The sequence below is a fragment of the Condylura cristata genome, unplaced genomic scaffold, assembly GCF_000260355.1.
Source record: "Condylura cristata isolate star-nosed mole 26May11 unplaced genomic scaffold, ConCri1.0 scaffold00038, whole genome shotgun sequence".
Classification (NCBI taxonomy): domain Eukaryota; kingdom Metazoa; phylum Chordata; class Mammalia; order Eulipotyphla; family Talpidae; genus Condylura; species Condylura cristata.
The window spans coordinates 300234-309685 of record NW_004567139.1 but is presented as its reverse complement, the minus strand read 5'-3'; the positions used below and the strand labels follow the sequence as shown (position 1 = coordinate 309685).

At 50.3% G+C, this 9452-nt stretch overlaps 1 protein-coding gene across 1 annotated transcript in view; it reads left to right on the top strand.

Moving 5' to 3' along the window:
* Positions 1-8879: 8879 nt before the first annotated feature.
* MARCH10 (membrane-associated ring finger (C3HC4) 10, E3 ubiquitin protein ligase) overlaps positions 8880-9452 on the top strand; it is a 69698-nt gene continuing 69125 nt past the window's right edge. The window contains exon 1 of the mRNA XM_004693338.2: positions 8880-8938. The gene's annotated coding sequence lies outside the window, so the exon portion shown is untranslated. The remainder of the gene's footprint in view (positions 8939-9452) is intronic.

Here is a 9452-nt window from a genome sequence, read left to right as displayed (position 1 = left end):
GGAATCGAACTCATTCGGAAGTGGCTTTAGCTTCTCAGTGCTGTACTTTAACCCGCTGCGCCACCAGGGAGGGCCCATACCATTTTTTTTAACATCATTCTTCTTTTCGTGCATTTTTTCCTCTCTGTTGTAATCCCCGTGGACTTCCCACCACCAAGTCACCTGTGTGCCATCACCATAGCCCTTCACACGTTAAGTGGCTTCATGTTTACCTCTATTACACAGGCCTGACTAAGAGGTGTCTATTTTCCAAATCACTTGAAACGGATTGTTTTTTTAAAAGATAGCTCTTTTCAAACAATGTGAGGTTTGAAAACCATTTAAGTACTTGTCTTCACTGCCTGGTGTCTCCAAAAGGGGGCTAATCTGAACAGAGCTGAGTGGACTGACCCAAGCTCAGCGGGACGGGACACAAAATCAAGAGCAGTGTTATGCCCTAGGGCACTTCTGCACACCCACAAGTGGACCTTGGGTTACTCCTAGGAGGGAGGGCTGATGTGGCGGCTCCTGGCCATTCACCCCCTCCTTCCACCTAATGTTAAGAACGTCATTTAATATTACTACCTGTCCCTGCTGTTCCCCAATTCTATTATGAACAGGTGACAGTTCTGTTATCAACTATGACAGTTCTGTTATCAACAGGTGACATGTCCGCGATAAAGAATAAACTAACTAATTAGTGTATTTAGAGCAGAGAACATCTCAATGTCTGCAGCTTTGGTCTCCACCCGGGCGCCTCAAATGCTCCAAAATAGTGTTTTCTGCAGCTTGGTGGGAATTCCCGCCAAAAGGTCTCCGATTAGCGGCACCAGCCCCCACCCCTGCCTTATCATCCAGTCCCGATGGAGAAACACGTAGGACAGTTTGGAAACAGCCAGCTCTGCCTGCAGGAAGAGCGGGCGACCGGCCAAAAGATGTGGATCCCTTGGTGCCTGGGCACTGGAGTTTTCCCTTAACAGCTGGAGGCTGAAAGGCAGGGCACCCAGGCACCCCTTATTAGTCACCAATATCTCCGTGTGATTATTTTTCAGATCAACTTGACTCAAAAAACAGTGCTGACTGTCGGTAACTGTTCGGAGCCCCCTCCTTAGAGGGAGAGAACTAGCCAAGTGGGAGGAAGAAGACAGAGACGGGAGACTGGGAGAGCGGGCAGCAGCGTCCAACACAGGCCCATGGCCCTCTCCTCACCACCCCACCCCAAGGGGACTGAGCAGGGCGCTTCTTTCCTCACCCTGAGGGCGCGTCCACTCTCCATCTCCTCCAGCCCACACCTGCCTCTACTGTAGCGCTTACTCTGCTGTCCTGTTTACTTTGTACTTGTCCTCCTCCCCACAAGCCCAAAGCCCGCATCTTTCTCCGAGTCCCCAGGCCTCAGCACAGTGCTCAGCACTTCAGTGCTTGAGAAGTGTTTGTTGAGTGAATACCTGACCCCACCTCCCGCCTCACTGGGGGCACGGGAGCTGTAGCATCCCCTGCTGGCACTCGGTCCAGGGGGCTGCAGCAGAGTGCGCTGCATTTCTAACTCCGACACAACATCCTGAAACAAAGATGACGGGGAAGAGGCGTGGACAGGTTGGGGCATGAGGCCCTGGCACCCATGGGCGCACACCTATTTATATACTGCCAAACCAGCTTTGCCTTCTCCCAGGGACCTGCCTTGCTGCTTCACTCTCGGTCTCAGTCGGATTCTAGGAGAAAGACCATCGTTACGACTTGTTTTGCTCTATTATGTATCCAAAGAAATAAAAAAGCAGAATATATCAAAGGCCTACCCTCTGGTAGTAGATCATTCTCAACCCTTGTGGGATGCTGCAAGTGAGTACCTGGTACTCAGAAAGTCAAGGTCCCAGCAACAGTTGTGTGGCCTTGGAGAAGGAGCACAGGGAGACTCTTTGTCCTCTGGTTTCCTCCAAGTATTAAAGGAGATAATGGTATATTCAATGGGTATGAAGAAAGCTTAACAGTCGCCTGCGTGGGGCTCTTTGAAATGCATGAAAAGCCTCTGCAGTGTATAAATATAACACTTGCCCTAGTGTTTGCCCAGAACCCTCATCCAAACGTTTGTAAAGTCTCTCTGTGGATGTGCGCGCGCACACACACACACGCACACAGGCTGTGCACACAGGCAGCCAGGAATATATTTAAAACTCCTTGATTGCTTTTAAAGGTTTCAAGTAGACACACTGAAATGATTATAAGGCATCTGTACAATGTAGCCAATGCAAGTCTGCCATGATAAGAGGGATTTGGGAAACTAAATCACATCAGAGAAAGAATAGCAATGAGTCCATTGATGAGCTATTGCATTAGCCCTGGCCTCTGACCCCGTCTAATGCTGCCCAATGCTTTTCCCTCTCCTTGTAATTTAATCATTTTCCAGTTAAATTAATTTCTTAAAATCCACTCAGATAAAACGCCTGTGTTAAACACACACACACACCCTCGCTCGTAAGTGAACTAAAAACTACCTCTGCTGTATCCTGCAAAGCACACCATCCTGCTTTTATCTCTATATAAGAAATGTTTGTCATGGCTTCTGCTCCAGTGTGTGTGTATACACCCCCTCCCCCATATGAGACGATGACAGTGCGGTGAGAGGTGTGTCTGCCCTTTTTTCAAAACAATATTTCAATGCATCGTCCTACAAACTGACTCAGAACCCCGCAAAGGCAGCCGCTGGGAGGAGGGAGCTGAGCCGCCCCACGTCTGTGCTCGGGCTTGCTGGGAAAGCGTGTTCCACACACATCCAGGAATTTGTTTGAGGCCTGAGCGTGGTGAAGTCATGTTCGAAGAATGTTCTCTCATTACCCTTACTGGGAGCGCTCCGGGAGCCTCAGGAGGGAGCTTGCTCGGCGATACCTTCTGTTGCTCTGGTTTTCGAGAACCTTCTTCAGGACTGACTGCCAGAATGACGTCACCTGGGGCACATGCCGTCACACCTCCTATTTGCAGGGCTAGAGCAAGGGGTTTTTTTTGTTTTGTTTTGTTTTGTTTTGTTTATTTGCCATTTTGAAAACTGCATGGCCTAGGGGTTAGGATTGGGTGTGGGAGGACACAGGAGAGGGTCCCGGACAGTGAGTCCAGCGAGAAGGGCCACGCACGGGAGAAGGAACCAGTGACAGAGGAGACCAGCCAAGAATATGTTTGGGAAAATAGGAATCTAAGAGCTGCGGTTTGGCAAGTAACTGACTCTTAATGAGAAAGGCAGAGAGAGCAGAGAAGGGAAATGGGCTGCAGAGGGCAAGGAAGGGGGTCGGGGCGGACAGCCGGAAGGGAAGCGGGTGGTGACATATCAGAAGGTGCCACAGATGCAGCAGGACGAGGCATTGTGAGGAAACACGCAAAACAGGCGCCCGAGTTAGCCACTGGGGTAGATTACCCACAGTGGGCCGCTTGATGCCAGCGTCCGGAACTGGGAGACACATTATGACCATTCACCTTTAATCACCTGTCCCAGCCAGTGGACAAGCACGTGCTTCAGGGCTTGCCAGACCAGGGCTTGCCACCACGTGTGGAGTGGAGCGCCGAGGCCTCCCCTCACCCATTCTTGCAGCCACACTGAGTGCCTGGCTCCCCCAGGTCTCTCTCACCTCAAGACCTTCCCAGTGCTGGCTCCCTCCCCTGTGCCCCCTCTCCTCAGAGGGCTGGCTCCTCCTCATCCTTCAGGCCACACCCAGAGACCATCTTCAGCACCTTGTCTAATAAGCGCCCCCCATTCTCTCACTGCATCCTATTAGCGCAGTTAGCACTTGCCAGTGTGTATTTATCCATTTGCCTAATGTAATATGTCCTTGACCCTCACTAGCCAAATACTTATTTTTTAAGTGGATAGAATGTTCCAGATTCTCTGGTGGGGGGCACAGCTCTGGGCACTGGCAGCTCCTCCCTGCTGCTCTGCACCTGGTTCCCACAGCGGCCTGGAGGCTGCTCCTGCTGCCTCTGAGGCTGGCGGTGGTGACTCCCAGCGCAGAGGCAACACTGAGAAGCCATAAAGGGTTAAAGAGATGAAAGTTTAGCAACACCTGACATTCCTTGTGTATAATTAGAAAAACAGAAACACAAAAGAAAGCTCTGAAGAGAGGGGAGGGGCAGCTCGGTATGCTTGTCAGGGAGGGTGCTGCTGAGGAGGGGCCCAGGAGCCTGTGGTGCAGAGGGCCACCCTGGGCGTACCCCGCAGCCATGGTTAGGAAATGGGTGATCAGAAAGGGGTCGCCTGTGCCCCTCACCCCCAGACTAGGGCTGCCAACCCCTTCCTGCCCGCGTCCCCCCAGCCCCTGTAGAAGCTGTGTGGTGTGGTGGCATCATACAATTTTCTTTCTCACTTGTTTGCACTTTTATCCAGACAAAATATCGTGGCGTAACAGCCATTCCGGGGGCCCAGTTGTGACTGAGTGTTCGTGTTCCTCTGCCCTCTTGATGAGGTTTTTTTGGTCTTGTTTTGTTTCTTTCTGTCTAATCTGGGAGCTTTTCTGTCCAGAAGTGTATCGAGAAGTCTCACAGGGATCCTGGACACTGTCAGAGCTTTCTAAAGCCTGGGGTTTGCTCAGGACTCAACAATTAGTTCACAAATTAAACTTCTGGCCAAGCATGTATGCCTTGAGTTTATCCAAAGTCCAAACAAATCAGATACTTCTTCTGGACAAAAGTCAAATTCTTTCCTTTAGTAATAATTTCTCAGCAATTCAGAAAAGCCGTATGTTTTGTGTTCTCAAAGTCTTATATAATCACATCCAATCTTGTATCAGATGTTTCCATCGCCATAATAAAAGGGCTCTCAAAGCCTGAAGCTTCCAAAATGGATAATGAAATCAAAGTCTGTCTGAGCTTCAAGAACGAACTCAACACAATGGGATCCAAAAATGTTATTGAACTTGCCCTTTCTTTGTAAAAGGCCATTCTAGACCAGCTACAATTCCAAATGAGGAAAACTCTAAGGAATTCCCAAAGGACATGCTTTATAAATTAATTGTAAGGTGTTTGCCAGTCCACAAGAGAATCAGGTTTCGAATATTCAGCCTAGGAAAGCCTCGTGTAGTTCATGGATGACTGCAAGCCCCAAATTGGATACACCCTCCCAGTTAGGAATGAGGTCGTAGATGTCCCTCTCTGAAACTCAGGTTCAAAATATAATCAATATACAATTAACCACTGTGAAAGCAGTGAGTAAGATGAACAACTTAAAGAAATAACAAACCTTGAGAGATGTGGCATAAATTTGCAGGGGTGGTACCTTGGGGTATCCTCAGATCTCAGAAAGGAAAATTAAGTGGACCTACTGTAGACTATAGTGTTACCTTACGTTTGTTGAGCAGCTACTATGTAGCAGAAGCATGGCCAGAAATGTGCCACTGCTATTTTGTGAACCTCACAAGTGGCTGAGGGGGCGGCTCCAATGTTGCTGTGTTGGCTCTGAGGATGCTGGTAAAAGTTGTTGATGGCCATACAGCCTTCTCAGCTCCAAACTATGCTGTTGAAGCATACATGGAAGAGGAAGCAGAAGAAAGATGTAATTAGAGTCTCTGCAAGCTTTGGGGTGAATCATCCAAACCAGATACCCACAGTAAAACATCTCTGGCGAGAAGGCAGGTTGTTCCTTCAGGCCTTCTCAGCCTGCTAGAAATATCCCTTAAGAACACTCAATTCCCTTTATTCTAATTCAATATTCACCAAAACTTCTGGTCCTTAAATTGATCTCCTGGGGCTGCCTGTCCACTGGGAGGGGAGACCTGGTGCTACTTAGCGGCAGCTTGATTCCCTGGTATAAAATAGTAGCTTGGGCAAGTGCAGGATGTTTAGTTTGCTGAGCAGGAGTACTAGCATCAAGTCCTTTTAAAAATCAACCCAGAATGAACTCAAATGGCATTTGTAATCATACAAAACCAAGGCCCCAATTGCACATCTTCAATGACCCCCTTCCAAATGTACACCAATTCCAGGGGTCTCCACAAAACTGCTGGACAGTCCAATCTCTGAAGCTCTGGGAGGCTTAGAATGCCTAGTTATGCCTCTGGACAGCTTACTTTTTGCACTGAATTAAATATTCTCAAAAATGCTATTTCTGAAACACACATGGTCTACTTTGGAAATGTTATACTTGAAGTTGTCCTCTGCAGAACTCAAATTGAAAGCAGAACTTCTGGATGCTCGTCAGCAAGGTCCAAACAACCGACCACCAGAATCCGTTCTATGTGCTGTTTTAATGTGTCCTTCATTTATTCACCAGCTATCAGGGACACTGTACAAAATAACAGTGACAGTGGGATTCTTTTCCCAACCAGAATTGTGTTTCTTCCTCATTTAGTATTTTCTGCATTTTAAGGATAGATCTAACCTTACCTGTCATTTTCCATGGCAAGCTTAACTTTACTCAGTAAACCCTAAACTTGGCTTGCTTGGTAACTTTTCCCTTGCAGGCCTTGGGCATCCTCCCTATGATTTTCAGGAATATTTGAAATGTAGAAGAGCTTAAAACCAAGAGATAGAGGGATGTTAGCAAACCTGTCATTTTAAAAATCTTAAGATCTTTATGGTTTACACTCATGTGCATTACAAAAAATCATAAAATGAGCCTCAAAAAGGAAATTTACTGTGTATCAAGTGCTTACTATATGCCAAGTATGATGTTAGCTGAAGTGTGTGTCCTCGGTCATTTAGTCTTCATAGTCAGCTTTTGAGATCATGGTATTGTTTGACACAGACCTTGAAGTGGAAGGAGAAAAGTCTGGACCGCACAAGTATCAAGGTGCTTTTTTTACAGGGGGGGGCGGGGGGCGGGGCAATGTTAGAGGAGTGGGATTGGAAAGCCCTAGTTTTGAGCTTTGGTCTGCTACTTACTATGTTTTCACTCCTCTTCAAACCTCCCCTGGATGTCCACTTCCTCCTCTGTCAATCATTAATAATCATTATCATTAATCATTGTAATTACTTTTATTTGAGGGGGATCCTAGTTCCAACAAAATAAGCTCTCTACCAATCATTCCAGGATTATATTTTCAACCCAGACTTTACATCTTTAAGTGCCTTCTTTTGAAAGGCAAAAACGACAGGAAAACTGGGTTCTCCCTGGTCATGCAATGGGTTAAAGCACAGCACTATCATAGCCACTGCAGCACGAGTTCAATCCCTGACCAGGGAGGTGACCCACATGGCACAGCAGACCTCTCCTGTCTCGCCTGCCTCTCCCCTCAGCAGTGTATTTCAGTCAATCTGCCTGTTCTGCTCCCCACTCTGTGAATCCTCTTACCCCCACACCTTTGGCCTGTACCCCAGTTCTATATGTATACATAAATAAATCTTTAAAAAAAGAAACTGTGGAGAAAGGTTTTCAGCAACTGGTTAATAAGGATTACTTGACAGCCAGCTGAGACTGAGGACTCAACATGGGTTGAGCTACTAGACAGGGAAGGATTCTAGAGACTTCTGGAGGACCCATGAGGGCTGGTTGACAAGGAGCACTAGACGAAGACTTCACTAAGGACATTTCACCTGGACACATGCCAGGTCAGGTATGAAGCTGGTATGAAGGCGGGGAGTAATGTCCAGTGTGTAACAGGTAACCTTGATGGGCTGAAATGTGAATGCGACGTGCTAGAGGAGGAACATCAAGAAGTAAGCCCTACTGGAGAGCAGAGGGAAGCCATAGTAGTTTGGACTATATTCTGCAGGTATCATGGGATGGATCTTTCTGAGTTTCTCAGCAGGGAACTGATGACCTTAGCCCCTATTGCTTATAAAGAGGGGGGAAGAGGGGGCAAAGCATGGAAGACAGGAGCCCCTAAGAGGTCATCTGGATTGGGGGGGACTGCTGAGAGTTACCCCAAACACAGACCCTAGAGATTGGAGACACTGGTGAAGGAGCCAAGAATTTCTCTTCTTTTTCTTTATTCTCTACCCAATCAAAAATGCCCTAACTTGACATCAGTTGGCAAGTTATCCAGTGCCTAAATTTGCAAAACAAATGGAAGAGTCATCTCTGTCTATAAAAAACACAGACAGAAATAAACCTGGCAGAGAGAAGGTGAGACTCGCACAGCTTCTGATGCCTTCCTTCCAAATCTGTGGGCGCTGGTCTAAGAACCCCCTTCCGTGGAAAAAGGCAGCCGAGATCACTGACATACTGGGTTCTGGTCCTGGCGCTGCTGCTCACGAGCCGGCCGCCTTCCTTTCTGGACTGGAGTGGATCTGTGCACACCCAAACTCCAGGGCTGGTCTTTCCCTCTAGCTTTCCATTGCCTGTTTTTTGTTTTTGTTTTTTGTTGTTGTTGTTGTTGTTTTCTTCCAGTTAAAATATTTCCCCCTCTCGCTTTCTAATCGCAATCTTTCTAAAGCATAACACTGACTCAGGGCAGGAGTGAAGGCGTGGGGATCTTGGGTGTCAAGACAAAGCCAAACCGCCTCCACCCTCGGCATCTCTTCCCCGCGGCAGCCATCACCCCTGTGCGGTCCCCACCGCACCCCAACTGGTTCCCACGGCAACCAGCGTGGCGCCCACGTCGGAGCTCAGGACCCTCAGCCTCAGGGCCTCAGCCTCGACTCCGCCCCGCCCCCGCCCTGCCCTCCCCCCGCCCGGTCGCCGCCACCCCCCCCCCCCCCCCCTGCCTCTCCACGGCCCGCCCCTGCCCCCAGCCGGGCACGGCCCTGCTCCCCCCACCCCCCCGCCCCCCCCTCCCGCGCGACGAGGGTGGAGGCCGGGTTGCCAAGGAAACGGGAGGACGCCAGGCAGCCGCCCCCACCGCCTCGGCCCCACGAAAGCCCGGCCGCCGCCGTGGAAAGCTGCCTCGGGGGAGGAGGAGGAAGAGGGGCCGGCAGAGGGAGGGAGACGTGCGAGGAGGACCAGGCGCGCCAGCACGGCCCCCGCGCGATTGATGGGCGGCTCCTCCGCCCCGGACCGCCTCTCGGTTCCTCCAGCCGGTCGCCCGGGAGAAAGGACTGGTCGCAGGTAACGGCCCGCGGCCCCGCCCGCGCCGGCCTTGCCGCGCCCCAGAGGCCCGTCCTGGGAGGGGGGCGGCGGCCGGCCACCCCGCCCTTCGACCGCTGCCCTTTCTGGGGCGACACGGGCCGAAGCCGGCGGCCTGGCCCCTCCCGCCCTCCCGCTGGCCACGTCCCGATGTTCCTGCCTCGGAGGGACCGGTGGGGTCGCCCATCCTGTGCTGCCGAAGCCGCCTTACACCTCCTTCACTTCCCCGCACACCCCATTGTCTGCTGGTCTGCAGAGGGGTCCGTGCACCTCGCCTCTCGGGTGTCTGAAGACAGAGTGGTCGATTTGGTTGTTGCTGTTGAGAGTACCCGACTGTTTGTGGGGCCTGCGACATCGCCACCCCACCCGCCACCACATTGAGTCGCTCTCCTCTGGGCCGTCATCTCTTTCACGGCTTGATAATCACGTGAAGACTCACCCCCTAAAAAAGTCTTCTCGAGTTTTCGCATACCCCTTCCACCACCCCACCACCCCC